Raw genomic sequence first — 17,612 nt, 5'->3', positions numbered from 1 at the left:
CATACACACCCCTTCAAGCGACAATTGCACACACTGACCCGCTTTTCTCCAGCCCACAAGGAAAGTCTAAAGATAACACTTCCGTGAACCGCTTCTACATCTGCACCCGTCGCCCAGATTTTTCGCCTGCCTACGGCGACCGAAGAGGGTCTGAAGCCTTTGAAGAAACGCGAATGAACGGACTTCCGTTATTTCCTGGAGAGGCAATATGTCCGCGCCCGACTCGTCGCGGCCCCACGGGGCGGCCATGTTGGGACACCTGACGTACAGAAGGCGAAGAGGCGAGTTTGGGGCCGGGAGCCAGAGATGGCCAGGAAGGTGAGAAGCCACTGAAGTTCTCTCATTTCCTGGCACTTCGACTCTTCAGAAAATTAGCATATTTTCACAGACTCGAGTTTTGCGAGGCAAATATGGAGCTACCTAAACTGCGTTCGACGGACTGGGCAGAGAAGTAACATTACTGCGGCCTTTATTTTACATTTTGTATCAAAAAAGCGGGGGACGTATTTCGAAACGGACCAAGAGATCAGGTGTTGGTACAGCAGCAGAGAACTAACTCCTGGAAAGAGAAAAGGCAATACATCCTGTAAACGCACATCCCCAGAAAGCTCTGGAGGAAAATTTCTTGCAGGAAGCGACTTTCAATGACAGAATAAGATGTCGAGAAACTGGCACAGTGTGGAACAGACCATGACGTTCAAGAGGAAAAAAGCAACTGGGATGAAGCCTAATTTTTTATTGGGATTGGAGCCTTGGGGAAAGGCCACTAAAAATGAGGCCAGTAAAGCCAATGAGAAAGGCACACCTAGAACTAAGAGTCCAAAAATATTAAGGTCAATACCTGTTTCGCCAAGGCACTAAGATAATTCCAAGGGGTGAGTCCTTTCAGCAAAGAATGCTGGGGTAATTGTATACCTATTTGCAGAAACATAACTTCAGACCCTTAACTCTAACCATACACAAAAATTAACTCGAAATAGATCACAGACCTAAATATAAGAGGTGAAAGTATGAAACTTAGAGAAACAAACAGGAAACAATCTTCATGAACCTAAGCTAGCCTAAGAGTTCTGCGACAAGGCAATAAAGGTTGAGCCATGAAAGAAAAAAATAGTAAACTGGACTTAATTAAAATGAAAAACTTTTGTATTTTTATGCACAACTTTAAGAAAGTAATGAATGGTGCCAGAGATTGGGAGAAAATATTCACACATTTAATTTCTGATAAAGGACATATTCAGAATATATATAAAGAGTTCTCAAAACTCAGCAAATCAGCTATCCAGTTACTTTTTGGGGTTATGAAAACGTCTAAATACTGGATCGTGGTGATGGTGGCACAACTCTAAATTTGCTAAATGTCGTTGAATTATACACTTAGTACTGGTAAATGTTATATATAAATCATGACCATAAAGCTGTTAAAATGAATTGCTGTTCTATACCACAAAATTTATAGGGTATGAATATTTTTAAAAACATACTAACTACAGTTGCCAAATTATAAACAACTTAGGATTAGAAATGAAAGGAGATATCTGGGACATACAAGAAAAAGAGTACAAATCTTGGGTGATAATGTAAGAATCTGGATAATGAGAGGATCATAAAATAAACTGAACATAACTGAGTAAATTATCGTTTTCAAGTATACCCCACTTTAATGCATAACTTTTATATGTGACTCAAGTTACCATCCTACAGTTCACCCATGATTTTATAGCCACATAATATTAATTATATATAGATGTACAAGAACATTTTATAATATGGAAATATGTTTATAAAGAGAAATTAAGTGATGAAATTAGGTCAAACCTCCCCCCCTTTATTTCTCTCTTTTTTTTTTTTTTGGCTGGGCTGCTAGTTCCCCAGCCAGGGCTCAAACCCATGACTCCTGCATGGGAAGGGCAGAGGCTTAACCACCAGAATGCCAGGGAAGTCCTTAGATCAAACCTATTTTTTACAGCTTTATCGATATATAGTTGACATAAATTATACCTATTTTAAATAGACTTTTATTTGGAGAAAATTTTAGTTTTACACAGAAGTCACAAATACTACAAAGAGTGCAGGTATACCTTCATTTGACTTCCCCTCATGAATATTTTATATAACACGGTACATTTGTCAAACTTAGAAATTAACACTGGTGTAACACTCAACTAAATTACAGATTCTATTTGGATTTCACAATTTTTTCCACTACTGTCCTTTTTCTGTCTCAGGATTAAACCCAGGGAAGAATACTGCTTTTAGACATCATATTTCCTTGAATTCCTCTACTCCATGACCATTCCTGTTTTTCTCTCTTATTCACGTCCTCAATTATTTTGTTGAGTACTGATCAGGTATTTTGTATACTGACCTTCTTTTAAGTCGGTCTGTTTTCCAAGTTAAACAGGTTATGCATTTTGGAAAAGAGACCTCTGAATTAAAGGCCCTTTCTAATAACATCATATCTAGGGGTATAGAATATCAAAGTGACAACACTGATCTACTGGTAAAGGTAATATTTGCCAGGTTTCTCCACTGAAAATAGCAAAACAGTTTCTGACCAAAAAGAACCATCATACTGAGCTCACATCAACAAATGTCAAGACTTATAAACCTTTAGTAGTACTGGTGAAAGGACAAACACATAGATCAATGGAACAGAACAGAGATCCCAGAAAAAGACCCACATACATCAAGTATTCTCAAGTGTTTGACATAGGTACAAAGGTTATTCAATGCAGAAAGATACTTTTCAGCAAATGATGCTGGAACACTTAAAGGTCCATTAACAACAAAAACAAAAATCTCAAAAGAATCTCAACACATTCATCCCATAAATCCTTTACTGCTAAAGGACTGATATCCAGAACACAGAAAGAATTCTTTAAAAATCAACAATAAGAGGGCTTCCTAGGTGGTGCAGTGGTTAAGAATCCCCCTGCCAATGCAGGGGACACAGGTTCGAGCCCTGCCCCAGGAGGATACCACAAGCCTTGGAGCAAATAAGCCTGTGTGCCACAACTATTGAGCCTGTGCTTTAGAGCCCGTGAGCCACAGCTGTTGAGCCCATGTGCTGCAACTACTGAAGCCCATGTGCCTAGAGCCCATGTCTGCAGCAAGAGAGGCCACTGCAATGAGAAGCCTGTGCACCACAATGAAGAGTAGCCCCTGCTCACCGCAACTGGAGAAAGCCCGTGTACAGCAACGGAGACCCAACACAGCCAATAAATAAATAAATAAATAAATTTATTTAAAAAAGAAATCAACAATAAGAAACACCAATTTTAAAAATGGGCAAAGGACTTCCCCAGTGGCAGAGTGGTTAAGAATCCACCTGCCAATTCAGGGGACACGGGATCAATCCCTGGCCTGGGAAGATCCCACATGCCCTGGAGCAACTAAGCCCATGCACCACAACTACTGAGCCTGCATTTTAGAGCTCAAGAGCCACAACTACTGAAGCCTATGTGCCCTAGGGCCTGTGTGTCATAACTACTGAGCCTGCATGTTGCAACTACTGAAGCCCTCATGCCAAAAGCCTGTGCTCCACAACAAGAGAAACCACCATAATGAGAAGCCTGCGCAACACAATGAAAAGTAGCCCTGGCTCGCCACAACTAGAGAGAGCCTGTGCGCAGCAACAAAGACACAATGCAGACAAAAAAAAGGCAGGTGGGGGAGCAGAGACCTTGAACAGACACTTGATCAAAGATAACAGATGGCAAACAAGCCTTATGAAATGATGGTCTACAGCATCTGTTGTTAGGGAGATGCAAATTAAAACAGCAATGTGAATTAAAAAAAAATAAAAAGCAGCAATGTGATGCAAATACCCAGCTATTAGACTTGCTGAAATCCAAAAATATGAAAATATGAAATACTGGTTATAAGATGAAGTAATGGGAACTTTTATTATTTGCTAGAGATGATGCAAAAAAAAAAAAAGATACAGCCATGTTAGAAGACAGGCAGATTCTTGAATATATGTTTATACAGATGATCCCAAGTTGTAGTACGGTAGTCTGAAAAAAAATTTTTTAATGAAATGGTTCTCACTAAGGAGCAAAATTTAGGAAAATGGTTGTTCTTACTTGTGTCAAAGAAATCTGAAAGGAAATATCTGAGAGTAAACTTTGCAGTAAGATGAACAAAAATCCTGTATATTCCTATACACACCAATTGACCTTGATGAATTATTCTGACTTTTGATGGGACAATGAGAAGAGTGTATGTAAGAGACAATTTTTTAAGCTCTTTATTGCAATATAATTGCTTTACACTGTTGTGCCAGTTTTTGCTGTATAACAAAGTGAATCAGCTGTATTTATACATATATCCCCATAACCCCTCCCTCCCACGACTCCCTCCCGCGACTCCCTCCCACCCTCCCTATCCCAGCCCTCTAAGTCATCACCCATCATCGAGTTGATCTCCCTGTGATGTAAGAGACAAATTTTTAATAGCAACCTACAGAAAGGACTTGGACTTGAAAACCTGAAAGGAAATGTTTTCAACATCCAAAGGTTGAGCCTCTAAACACCCACTGGCCTGGGATTATGGGTCTCAAAACTTCCAGGCACCTGTGCTCTGAAACACAAACTCTGCACTCCCTAAACAACACTGACCTCAAATTCAACCTGAAATTTACCACAGACACTCTTGCCCATTGACACTTCTCCCCCCAGTTCCAGACTCCTCCAGATCATCTGCTGGATATTAAATCGCTAACCTAGGGGAGAAGCAGTGCTCATTGGTCTCACACCTTCCATCCAGTTTTCAATTACCGAGTTTTGCAGAGCTAACATATAGACCCTAAACCCGGACCAACGGGACCTTCAATCATTAAACACTTCAGATTAAACCTTAATTAAAGGCCGCATCACTAACGCCCATATTCCTCAGTGACTCAGCCCAAATAAAACCCCAAATGTGGTCACTGACGCACATTCCCTCTTCACTGACCCCACAGGCCCCTCACTGGGGATCCTCACCCAGAATCAGGCTCAGCAGATCTTGAGCCTCTGAAGACTCCTCCAGCAGCTGCCAAAGGCTGAACACGGTCCAAAACCACTCCTGATTCTGATGCGTTCTCCTTGCTGTGCTTCTGTGGCTGTCTTAGGGAAGCCGAAGGCCTGGGAGGAGAAGTGTGTCTGATGAGGGTTCTGGGTTAGTTTCAGAAGTCAGAGTTCTGGTCTCACACAGGTTCTATGACGTCACATGGCTCTGTGACCTCATAGAGGTCCTGGCCTTTAGGATGGCAGTGGCTTTAATGGCTGCTATCACTTTACTGGGTGGGAAAACATAGAAATGTCTTATGGGCACGCCACTGCCTTCCTCTCTTTGCCACAGATGGTCCCAGGCAGAGAGCTAACTTAAATTTTCAGAGACCGGCACCTATCCAAGGCCAACATAGTGTGAGATGCGTTTTAGTCATCAGTTTGGGCAAAACTGGCAAGTTGATGGTGCCCTTGAGCCCTTAGCAGGAACAGCTTGGGTGCAGCCAGTTTGCATGAAGTCCAATATTCTTGTGGCACAAAAGATGTGCAGAGAGCTTCTGGCTGGATCTAAGATTGAATTTACTTGAGATCTACATTAGAAAGATCTAAAGTTATATTTCTTTTACTCACACCAATGCCACACTGGCCACACCTGTGACATGTCTGTCACCAAATATTGAGGGTGGAGGGCTTTCCCCACACCAAGCAATTCTCCACTACACCAACTGGGTCCCATAAGACTACTCCCACCCCACTTCAGATGCACAAGTAGCAGGTCCCCAAGCTACCTACAACTTGTCTGAATCAGCTACAAATCGGAGATTCCCTCAACCTCCTCTTTGTATTCAATTAGTTTGCTAAATGGCTCACAGAACCCAGGGAAACACCTACTTGTGTTTACCAGTTTACTAGAGGATATAAAGGATAGAGATGAACAGCCAAATGAAGAGAAACATAGGATGAGGTCTGGGAAGGCCCCAAGCACAGGAGCTTCTGTCCCCCTGCTGCTGTGTTATTCTCTGCATACCTGAAGGTGTTCGCCCATCTAGAAGCTCTCCAAAGTACCTACTTTGGGGATTTTATGGAGGCTTCCTTATATAGGCACAATCAATCAGTAACTCCATTTCAAGCCCTCTTCCCCTCTCTGGAAACTGGGCGGTGGGCTGAAAATTCAAAGCTTCTAATCATGGCTTGGTCTTTCTCGTGACCAACCCCCATCCAGGAGCCATCCAGGAGCCCACCCAGAATCACATCAATAGAATAAGAGAGGCTCCAGATACTCTTATCATGTAGGAATTTACAAGGGTTTCAGGAGCTCTGTGCTGGAAACTGGGGGCAGACACCAATATGTCTATTTTCCATAATTTCACAAGGTCAAATAGTCAACCTCTAAAGGATACATGCTAAATGATTCTATTTTTCTAATAGTGTATAAATGACAAAACTATAGATACAAAAAGATCTGTGATGCCAAGGATTAGTGTTGGGGAAAGGATGAAACTATGAGCATGTAGCATGAGGGAGTTTATGTTGACAAAGTATTCTGAATTTTTACTGTGGTATTGATTACAGGAAACTACGTATGTGATAAAGTTTCTTAAGGTGATATATAAAAAAATCAAACAAAAACAAGTACATGTGAAAACTGGTGCGATCCAAATAAACCCTGTAGTTAACAGCACTGTAACAATTTCACTTTCCTCTATTTGACTGTAAACTGTGGGGTTATATAAGGTTTTACCTTTGGGAGTGGTGGGCTGAAGGGCATTTAGGAAATTGCTGGAATATTTCAGTTTCAGTGATTCTAAACATTTCAAAATTAAAAGTTATAAAAACATCACATTTATATTAATTTTATAAACCTCCTGATGCTAATTATAAACTTGGTTAGACACAGCCAAATACGCTGAGTTATACTTATGAAATGAATATATTGCTTCATTTTGAAGTACTTCAAATATTCTGAAATAAAAAACTTGGAACCAAAGAAATGCAAAAGTTAATTAAATAATGAAAAAAGCAATGAACACTTTTGCATGTCATAAATTTAAATTCAATTCATCATGAGAGTAACTACTTAAAATTTATAAGATCAATGACAAGGCAACTAGAAATATGGCTGAAGGTATCCTTTCCCCAGTTGCTTGTGAGGTGTATTTTCTCTTAAGTTTAGACTTGTGACAGAATGATCTCATTCATCATTTCTCCAAGCCTTCTTCCCTTCATTAAGTTGTCTGATATTTTGTTAAAGTCCACCATGTGTCTCTGCACAGATTTCCTGGCAAACAATGAGGCAATATTTATCACTGCAAACCCTGCCATATTCATCACCATAAGAAAGTATTTCTCTAGTGTTAACTGACATTTGTTGAGGTGTTACTTCTGAGCAAAGGCTTTCCCACAATTATATTTCTACCAATTAGAAATATTCATTCACTTTTGATCTACAATGATCACATATGGTAGGGTGTATTTCCACTGAAGGCTTTCCTAGTCTTTCACATTCCTAGGCTTTATCTCAGTATATACTTTTTAGGTATTAAAATGTCCTAAAATATTTTCACCAAGGCTGACTGTATCTGAGTTGTTCTATAAATCTTTTCATCACTACAAAACAAAAAGGTAATTGATCACTAAAGATAATACCACATTTTCTTGCATTGTGATTCTCCTCTGCATACTATTATCTTGAGGCACTACAACCGGCAACAAGCTTCCCCAAAGTGACTACCTGTGAATTCTCTTATGTTTAACAAGGACTGACAAGTGGGTAAAAGCTTTACCACACTCACTGCATCCATAGGGCCTCTCTCCTGTATGTTTTCTTTGATGAACATTGAGCCCTGACTTTATGGTGAAGGCTTTCCCACATTGACAGCAATCATATGGCTTCCCTCCCATGTGAATTCTCTAATGCGTGATGAGATCATTTTTGCACAAAGAGAATTTTCCACATTCAGTACATGGAAAGAAGTCTTTCCTAAGTGAAATTTCTGATGTTGTATGAGGCGTGTCTTCTTCCTGAAGGCTTTACCACATTTGCTGCATTTGTACAGTTTCTCTCCACTGTGAGTTTGTTGATGTATATCTAAAGTACTTTTCACAGTGAAGCCCTTGCCACAATAATTACATATACATGGTTTCTCTCCAGTATGAGTTCGCAGATGTGCAATGAGCTTCCTTTTCGCTGATAAGCATTTGCCACATTCATTGCATACATAAGGTTTCTCTCCTGTGTGAGTTCGCTGATGTACAATGAGATTGCCCTTCTGAATGAAGCCTTTTCCACAATCACTGCATATATAGGGTTTCTCTCCTGTGTGAGTTCGCTGATGTCCCATCAACCGGGCCTTGGCTGGAAAGCGTTTTTCCACATTCACTGCACACGTAGGGTTTCTCTCCTGTATGAGTTCACTCATGTACAATCAGTTGGCTCTTCACAGTGAAGCCTTTCCCACAGTCACTGCATATAAATGGTTTCTCTACGGTATGAGTTCGCTGATGTCTGATGAGAGGGCTCTTCAAGGTGAAGCTTTTTCCACAATCATTGCATGTACAGGTTTTCTCTCCAGTATGAGCTCACTGATGTGGGATAAGACTTTTCTTCAAGGTGAAACTTTTCCCACATTCATTGCATACAAAGGGTTTCTCACCAGTATGAGTTTGATGGTGTGCAATAAGACGCCTCTTCTCGATGAAACCTTTTCCACATTCACGGCATACATATTGTTTCTCTCCTGTATGAGTTTTCTGATGTGTAGTGAGACTGAACTTTGTAGAGAAGGCTTTTCCGCATAAACTGCATCTATGGGGCTTCTCCCCTGTATGAGTTCACTGATGATAAATAAGCAGACACTTCATGATAAACGCTTTCCCACATTCACTACATGTGTAAGGTTTCTCTCCCATGTGACTTTTCTGATGTTTGTTGAACTGCGACTTCTTAAAGAAGGTTTTATCACACCCAGTGCACACATAATATTTCAGTCCTGTATGAATTCTCTGATGTTCACTGAGCCTGGATTTTCTAGAGAAGGCTTTCCCACACTCACTGCATACGTGGGCTTTCTCTATGTTGTGAGTTCTCTGTGGCTTAGTGGACAGAGAGTTATTGTTGATGTGTTTTGCACTTACAGGAAATTTAATCTCAGGAAAAGACTGTTCATGGTTAGCATGGAGAAGGGATTTCTCAACATCATTAAACCCAGCAGAGTTCTTTAAGTTACAGCTTCTCGTCTGGTTTTCAAAACTTAAATTTGACTTTAAAGGTTTTTCATTTAGGTCAAACATATCACAATTTTCCTTTAACAGGAAATGGCTTTCGGTCTGATTAACAATATTTGCAAATGCGTTATGTTCACAGCTTTGCGCCACACTCTTTTGAATGCTTTGATTTGGCAAATGATGCTGCAGAGAGTCATCAACTTTCCTGATTTCTAGGAAAGAAGAGAACAAGGAATCATCCCACACTCTCATAATCTCAATTTGGAAGACAACTGTTTGAAAAATGCCTTCATGTGAAGTAACTTTTAGTGACAATTCTATAGGTGGTACAATAAGAAATACATATGTGTGGTCTTCCTCCACAATACTTAGCAAAGAGCTCCTAAAACCCTTGTAATTTCCTAAGTGATAGGAGTATTTTTGAATACTGAGTTTATGCTAATGAGGTGACTTAGAATAGGGTTCCTACATAACCTCAGGATGGGACTGATTACCAGAAAGTGTTTAGCAGGTTGGAACTTTCAGCTCCATCCACTGGCCTCTGGGAAAGTAGGGAGGGCCTAGAGATTAAAGCTCTATAAAAACTCTTAACAAGATTTGATCAACCACTGGATAGGTAAACATATCCATGTGCCAGGAGGGTGCTGCACCCCAGTTCCATGGGGACAGAAGCTCCTGCATTCAGGAACCCTTTGGACCTGGCCCTGTGTATCTCTTCATATGGTTATTCATCTACACCCTTTATGATAAACTGGTAAACGTAAGTAAATGTTTCTCAGTTCTGTGAGCCACCCTTGGAAATTAACTGAACCCAAGAAGGGGGTCATGGGAACCTCTGATTTATAGCCAGTTGGTCAGAAGCACAGGTAACAATCTGGACTTGCAATTGACATCTGACATGGGCACAATCTTGTGGGACTGAACCCTTAAGCTGTAGGATAATATACTAAATGAAATAAAAGAAGCTGTATAAAATATGTATAAAGCAGAATAGATTATTAGGTGATCAAATCTGTAAAGAAATTGTTATTTAAAGAATATATATATGGACACACATGGACACAGACAAATGCATATGCACATGTGTATATTAGGCAGGGTCTAATACCATATTAGATAAAATGAAGAAACAGCTGTAGGAAACATGTTTTTACATTTATGAGAAGTAAGGATAGTCAAGGACTACAGTTAAGAACCTCACCCACCACATCACCTCTGTGGAGAACCATCAAAGTCCTATGTGAACTTGAGACCCACGTGCCATGAAACTTTAACATCCCTAGGAAACTGGTCTGCCTTTGTAATAGGGAAGAACAAATCCAACTCCGTATTAGATCTGTTCCTTTTACTTTAACCTTACTTTAATCTTTGTGCTCTGTTGCCTGTACTGAGTCATGCTAGCTCTGTATAATTTATAAAAGAATACTGCCTAGGGCTTCCTAGGTAGCGCAGTGGATAAGAATCCACCTGCCAATGCAGGGGACATGAGTTCGATCCCTGCTCCAGGAAGATCCCACATGCCGCAGAGCAACTAAGCCCATGTGCCACAACTATTGAGCCTGCGCTTTAGAGCCCATGAGCCACAACTATTGAGCCCATGTGCTGCAACTACTGAAGCCCACACACCTGGAGCCCGTGCTCAGCAATAAGAGAAGCCACGGCAATGAGGAGCCTGTGTACCACAATGAAGAGTAGCCCCCACTCACTGCAACTAAAGAAAGCCCATGCACAGCAAAAAAAGATCCAACATAGCCAATAAAATAAATAAATTAATTAATTAAAAAAAAAAGAATACTGCCTATAGCTTGAAATATACAGGAAAACATCTGTGACCCAACCTGAACAGAGAATAACATTTGTCTTGTTGGAGGTTTACAAAAGCAGTGACCTGACCATGACCTGACCTACATGGACAGCTTCAAGAACAAAGAATCCAACAGTGCAACCACATCCCTTCCTCACCTTGCCTTTAAAAGGGTTTTGCTGCAAGCCTTCAAGGAGTTCCAGGCTTTTCAAGGCACAAGCCACCCGTCTCCTTGCAGGGTCTGGCAATAAACCTTTCCCTGCTCCAAACTCCGATGTTTCAGTATTATTTGGCCTCACTGTGCTTCAGACACATGGTCTTGTGTTCGGTAACAACCTTACCACCAATCTTCACCCATTTCTTCCTCTCCCAGACCATATTTATTTAAATGTCAACTCTCATTTGCCCTTTACAAGCAGCATATTCAGAACCTGACCAACACTCACCCCTCCACACACGCTGCAGCCAACCATTCTCCCTGCCACCATGTTTTTTGCAATAGCCTCCTACAAGGATTTCCTGCTTGCCCCCTGCCTGCTATGGTCTGCTTTCTACACAGAAGCCAAAGGGATTGCAGTGCTCAAGAACTCCTTGTGTTTTCTCATCTTATTAGGAGTAAAATCATGATTTTACAAAAAATGCAAATTACCTCATGTAATTCCAGGACTCAAGGACTCCTCGTGTTTTCTCATCTTATTAGGAGTAAAATCATGATTCCTTGAAATGGAGTACATGACAAATCTAATCTCCCACTCCCACCCCCTCCACCGCTGCTACTGCCCCTTCAGCCTTATACCTGTCACGTTTCCAAAAAGCATACTCTTCTCTGTCCATATGGGCTCCTTAATGTTTCTCAAACTCATTCGTGGCATGGCCTTTTAAACTTGCTAGCCTCTCTATTTGGAAAACTCTCCTAACCTGGAAGCCTACTAACTTCCTGCATTTCTTGGCTCAAAGGCATCTGATCTGAAAGGTGTTCCCTGCCTATAAGAGGAGCCCAAGCACCTACTCTTCCATTATGCTGACTAGTTTTGTTTCTTTAAGTTTTACTGAAGTATAGTTGATTTACAATGTTGTGTTAATTTCTGCTATATAGCAAAGTAATTGATATACATATATATATTCTTATTCATATTCTTTTCCATTCTGGTTTATTACAGGATATTGAATACAGCTCCCTGTGTTATACAGTAGGACCTTGTCGTTTATTCATCCTATGCATAATAGTTTGCATCTGCTAATCCCAAACTCCCAGTCCTTCCCTCCCCTACCTCTCCTCCCCTTTGGCAACCACAAGTCTGTTCTCTATGCCTGTGAGTCTGTTTCTGCTTCATAGATACGTTGATTTGTGTCACATTTTAGATTTCATATATAAGTGATATCATATGGTATTTATCTTTCTCTTACTTCCCTTAGTATGATAATCTGTAGGTCCATCCATGTTGTTAAAATGGCATTATTTCATTCTTTTTTTATGGCTGAGTAATATTCTACTGTATATATATATATACCACATCTTCTTTATCCATTCACCCATTGATGGACATTAAGGTTGTTTCCATGTCTTGGCTACTGTAAATAGTGCTGCTATGAACATAGGGGTGCATGTATCTTTTTGAATTATGGTTTTTTCTGGATATATGCCCAGGAGTGGGATTGCTGTATCATATGGCAACTCTATTTTTACTTTTTTGAGGAACGTCCATACTCTTTTCCATAGAGGCTGCACCAATTTACACTCCCACCAGCAGTGCAGAAGGGTTCCCTTTTCTCCACACCTCATCCAGCATTCGTTATTTGTAGACTTTTCTTTTTGCCTTTTCTCTCTTTTTTTTTTTTTTTTGGCTGCCCCATGAGGCTTGTGGGATATTAGTTCCCTGACCAGGAATTGAACCCAGGGCCTTAGCAGTGAAAGCACAGATTCCTAAACATTGGACCACCAGGAAATTCCCTGTAGACTTTTTCATGATGGCCATTCTAACTGGTGTGATGTGGTACCTCACTGTAGTTTTTATTTGCATTTCTCTAATAACTCATGCTACGAAATCTTTATCACAGCACTTCTCACCTCCTAGATATACTGTTTATTTTAATATTTTTTATCCCACAACACCAGCCCCCAAAACACTTGATTAATTTCTTGACTCCTTTCTATGAGATTAAAAACTCGTGATCTATTTGCATGCTTTTCTTCCATTGCTCTTACCTTCCAGCATACACTAGGCTATGAAAAAAAATGTAGAGGAATGAATCAAAGAATCAATCACATGTATGGAACACACTGTGGAGAATTTAAGAAAGAGGGTGGAAATCTATCTCTTTATGAGCATGATGATGTCATATCATGGAGATCATAGAAAGAAGAAGAATTTTAGCTGCCAGATAATTTGATTACCTAGGACTAAATATCATCAGAATACAATGGAAAGAAAAACGAAAATTTAAGGGAAATGAAGACAATGGTAAGGTCTGCAATCAACAAGAAGAAAGTTCAAAATTAGTAAATACACGAAGGAATTAGTTCAAAGTATACAAGAGTTATGACCTGGTTTAGGCTGGAACTGAGAATGTAGATGTTAAAATAACATTTCTAGTTAAAAGCCCATCACGAAGAGCAGACCCCTTTACAGAAGAGAGCTGTGCAGGTGGGAATGTTTGAGGTACTGCCTACATGGCCAGGAGGGAGGAGGCACAGGAGTAAGGGAGAACCTAAATCTCTAGCGTTTCCTGGGAGGGAAGATGATCCGAGGTGCTGGCAGTTGCTGGGAACCCAGGAGAGCTGCCATGGAGATAAGTACGTCATACAGAACCCACGTCTGTGGGGGGGGTCACACAGGGGAGAGAGCAATGTGGGAGTCTTCTCCAGTGAATCTAAGGAGCTAGTTTATTAGAATGAACAAAACTAGGTTAGGAGATCATTAGGGAAAACAGAAAGCAAAGTCTGTGGAGGACTTCTGAGCAGAAAGAAGGCACAGTGAAGACCAGTTTACTTTGGGTCCCGGCATCCAACACAGGGGGGATGTAAGGAAGGAAACCAGCATTACCAGTGGGGCAGAAAGGTGCAGCAGCTAGAAGACAGCGAGGAATTCAAAGTGTTCTGTTTGGAGAGAGGCCTTGGGAGGTGGAATTTCATAGCAAGAGAGGCGGAAAAGAAGGAAGAGATAAGAGAATCCTAGGGAAAAGAAAACTATGCAAACAAAAATCAAGTGGGGGTAAAATAAAGAAGAAATAGATCCTAGAAGAGGCAGACTCTTCCTGAAGAAGGGATATATTTTTCTCTAAACTCCTACAAAGAAAAAGAGGTTTGATATCGGGACAGAGATGCACGGAGGCACTGCTCATACAGCCTCCAACTCCCTCCCAGCTGTGACTCTTCTCTGACCAACTACAAAGTCATATCCATGGCCTGTCGCCTTGCTGGTCTCTCACTCACCTGAATGAGTTTGACAGTGGATTTCATCTTCCATCATCCATGGCTCTCCTTAACCCAACTTGGAGAGTACATCTGGTTTGCTGGCATGATAACCTATTCATGAGAAATGATAGGATATTCAGAGCCAGTGAATTGGGCTTGGGGTCTGTGAAGACGCAAAGCTACAGCTGAGGACAAAACAATTTCACAACCTACAGAGTAAACGCTTTTCTCTCAGGAGAAGGGAGAATATACCTACTATTCTTGGGCCACAGAAGGAACTGAGAATCTAGTGCTTCAAAGCATGACAGACACTCCAGAGCTTTCAGAAGCTGAGAAAGGAAAGGCCACTGACTGGGGACCCTCTGAGAGACCCAGGGGAGACATCCTCACCCACAGACAGCAGGTTGCTGTAGTTCTCCAGCATCACCTCCTGGTACAGGTCCTTCTGAGGAGGGGCCAGGAGCTGCCACTCCTCCCACGTGAAGTCCACGGCCACATCATCAAATGTCAGGGCTTCCTGTAATAACAGTGGTGTTTAATGAAGTGATGTCCTTTTGATGATATGGAAGACATGTTAAAGTTTTTCTTCTCATTTCTATTTTATAGGCTGGATTTGTATATATAGGGGGTTGTTTGTTGCTTTTAAGGCACATGGAAGAAGCAAAAGCCTAATAAAATAAAATGATCCAACTAATTGTAATTGTGTAGTCAGTCATCCATCCATTTATCATTAGACGTTTCTAGAATGTGTAGAAGATTAAATCTTGTTAACCTAGAAACATCACATTCATACACACACACATGTGTATATGTATATATACAGATATATATATATAATAATAGACATACATGGCAATGGCATCAGGATGACTGAGTCTTTACAGTCAGTCAATAAGAATCTTCTGGGAAGTGACTCAAGATGCCAGAATTATAAGAAACTAAATGTTTAATAAGCATGTTTAAAATGCATGAAGAAACTTATTTTTTGATATGCGTACTTTGTTATGATTTCAGCCTTTAAATATATCCTTAAGTGAGCTGTGTAATGAACAAAAATAAAAACAATATAAGAAAAAAGGCAGTTTAAGTATCCAGATTTGAACATGGAAACCAAGAGTCAGTGATACTGCAGAGCCTGGAAACAGTCCCCACAGAACTGCTCTCACCTCAGACACCAGCTGCAATCCCCAGGATCACCCTCACTTCCGAAGAGCAGGCTACAAAGACACCCCTAGAGGCAATAATTAGCTGGAATGACAGACAACTAATAAACCCATTCAGGAACAAAGGAAAGAATAAAACAAACCAAGAGTCACCTGGGTCTGGATCATTTTCTTCTGTTCTCTGAAAACAGCTGGCAACAGGGAGGCTCTGTCGTTGTGTCTCCTGGATTTGCTCTAAATTTCTGTTCTGAAACCTGACTTCAATCAAGCAGGTCCCCAGTAATGCTGATACCAAATCTTGCAACTTCGTCCTCCTGCAATTGATTCTTTTGCTCCTGGTGAGTAGGGACCTGTGGGTTGAGGAGAAAATTCAAGCTGAGGGTACACGTCCTCTGGTCCCAGATGCTATCACTTCTCCTGGGTGGTCACCTTAACCCAATGCCCATAACATTGCTAAGTGTCCCTTTATTTATTGCCCCAGAAGATTTTATTCCTCTGGCCAAAATGCCTAAGCTTCTGACTCTAGTGGGGCTATCCCTTTACTCCGTGAAGTTGAAGTGGGGTGACTGTCAAAGGAGATGCAGGAAACAAGATCCATCCCAGCAGCAGGGCCTCAGGAGCAGGAGAATCTCAGGCAGCTCAATTATACAAATGGGACCACATGTGAGGAGAGGTGCTGGACACTGTTTTCCTTTAAATCATGTGCACTCAAGTACCTCCTCAAAAGTTTTATACACCCTATAAGTACACACACTTCAGTCTGAAAACCAATGTACTGGTTTTCAGAAGCGCTGTCTTGTAAGTAATAATGATAACATCTTAGGTTTTAAATACATTTTTTAAAGCACACAATATTGTAAATAAATTGGAAAGTGGTAAATCAAGTTGAGATGCTCTAAAGCAACTGTACTGTCAGAGAAGAGTGTAAAAGTACTAATTAACATAAGAATATGACAAAGAAAGTTTCCATACTGTATGTAATTTTTAATGTCATGATGAAAACTAACAATTGTCTTAAAGTACATAATTTCCATCCTAAAGGAGGGGGAAAGAGAATGAGAAGAAATTCATTCAAAACAAGGTAAAAAGGGACTTCCCTGGTGACGCAGTGGTTAAGACTCTGCGCTCCCAATGCAGGGGGCCTGGGTTCAATCCCTGGCCAGGGAACTAGATGCCACATGCCTCAACTAAAGATCCCACACGCCACAACTAAGGAGCTTGCCTGCTGCAACTAACACCCAGTGCAACTGAATAAATAAATAAATATTAAAAAAAAAAAGGCAAAAAAAGAGAATAAGAAATAGAGAACAAGTGGGGCAATTACAGTGCACTTAGATGACTGTTTTAAAACAGACATACTAAGGATTATACTAAATATATTAAATTAACTATACAGCAGTAAAAAATTAAAAAAAAAAGAATTTTATTAAGTATAAGCAGAACAAGGACTTCTGTTAATTACATCAAATATAAATGCCTCAAAACTGTCAGAATGGATTAAAATTTTAAACCCAGGACTGGAACTTCCCTGGCAGTGCAGTGGTTAAGAACGCCCCTGCTAATGCAGGAAACCTGAGTTCAATCCCTGGTCCAGGAAGATCCCACACATCGCAGGGCAACTAAGCCCGTGCACCACAACTACTAAGCTTATGGCCATAAGCCACAACTACTGAGCCCAAGAGCCACAACTACTAAGCCCGCATGCTGCAACTACTGAAACCCATGCACCTAGAGCCTGTGCTCTGCAACAAGAGAAGCCACAGCAATGAGAAGCCGGTGCATCACAATGAAGAGTAGCTCCCACTCACTGCAGCTAAAGAAAGCCCACAGGCAGCAATGAAGACCCAACACAGCCAAAAGTTAAATAAATAAATAAATAAATACTGAAAAAAACAAATAAATAAAAATGCATTTTAAAAAAAAGGATTTCCTTGGTGGTCCCGTGGTTAAGATTCCAACCTTCCAATGCAGAGGCCTGGGCTGCACCCCTGGTTGGGAAACTAAGATCCCAG

At 40.8% G+C, this 17,612-nt stretch overlaps 1 pseudogene; it reads right to left on the bottom strand.

The window, feature by feature from the left end:
* Nucleotides 1–7,662: 7,662 nt before the first annotated feature.
* Nucleotides 7,663–15,875, bottom strand: LOC130838426 (zinc finger protein 615-like; annotated as a pseudogene).
* Nucleotides 15,876–17,612: the final 1,737 nt, after the last annotated feature.

The sequence above is a fragment of the Hippopotamus amphibius genome, chromosome 16 (assembly GCF_030028045.1).
Source record: "Hippopotamus amphibius kiboko isolate mHipAmp2 chromosome 16, mHipAmp2.hap2, whole genome shotgun sequence".
NCBI classification, from domain to species: domain Eukaryota; kingdom Metazoa; phylum Chordata; class Mammalia; order Artiodactyla; family Hippopotamidae; genus Hippopotamus; species Hippopotamus amphibius.
This window is presented reverse-complemented; position numbering and strand designations above follow the sequence as displayed.